Here is a 1,230-nt window from a genome sequence, read left to right as displayed (position 1 = left end):
GGGTGGGAAGAAGGGGCCTTTGGCGGGAACGAGATTGGGACGGCTGGGGACAGGTGTGAATGGAAGAAAAGGAATAAAGGACGAGACCCCTGCAATCTCGTGTCGGCTCCCCTTTACATAAGTGTGAATATTTTTGTAAGCACCCTGTGTATATCTGACACCGGGGCATCGAAGCGTGGGGCCTAGGGCGGTCGCCCCCATTCGCCGTACCCTTGGGGCGGCTCTGTGTTTTGCAATGGAAAACACAACCAGAACCACCCGAACCGCCATGGCTTTGCTCAGCATGGCCCCGGCGCGGCTCGATTATGCCAGTGGAAAATGGATATTGCTGTCCAGTTAGCGCTTCATACTATGGGGGTAAAGGGGTGGTCTGGTTAACAAATAATAAGAGCATGTACGAGTCATTGCTCGTTTAACGTTATAAATGTGTTCCTGAAAAATGCAACCGTTAGCGAGGATTTACCTCCAGTGTATACAGGGGCCGTCCATAAATGACGTCAGGCACCTGGGGGGGGGGGGGGGGGGGGGCAGACATTTGTGACGATGTGTGACGAGAAGGGGGGGTGTAAAAATGTGACGTCCCATCAAAATGCGCAACTTTAAATAAATATAGACAACACGTTCTACTTAATTAAATAGACTTTTAAATCAATGTTTTCTCCTACAACATCAGAGTGCAGCGCCACATTAAATACGCACTACAATGACAATAGTTTAAAGCGATTTGAAGTATGTTTTATTTTGGGGGGAGGGGGGGGCAGAGCTTTGTGAAGTCATATTTTGAGGGGGGTCTGACTTTTTGTGACGTCGTGTGACGCGGGGGGGGGTGGTCAAAAATCGTCCAAAATCGCGTGACGTCATTTGCAATAAAATCAGCCTTTGCAGTTATGCCATGGCGGTACAAAGAACTGAAATGAGGGTACTCTACCGCTTTGCTGCATCATTCCGCGTTACTGTATAGCACCGCGTTATAACGGGCGCGTTCCGCGTTGTGTCAAAAGTGTTCCCCCGTGGCAGAACCGCGTTATAGCGAAAAGGCCCTGCATGAACGTGCGTTAAGCGAGGAGTTACCGTAACTCTATAGTGGTTACGTCACGCGCGGGTCACGTGGTCTTTCGCGCCCCGCCCTCCCTCCCTCAGTTTTGGCGCCAAAGTCAGGCCACGTTCCTAACTCACTTGAGGTAAATTTACCTCACGAATCGATACAAAAAACGTTTAATCGCCGTGAAA

The sequence above is a fragment of the Lampetra fluviatilis genome, chromosome 32, assembly GCF_964198595.1.
Source record: "Lampetra fluviatilis chromosome 32, kcLamFluv1.1, whole genome shotgun sequence".
Lineage (NCBI taxonomy): Eukaryota > Metazoa > Chordata > Hyperoartia > Petromyzontiformes > Petromyzontidae > Lampetra > Lampetra fluviatilis.
This window is presented reverse-complemented; position numbering follows the sequence as displayed.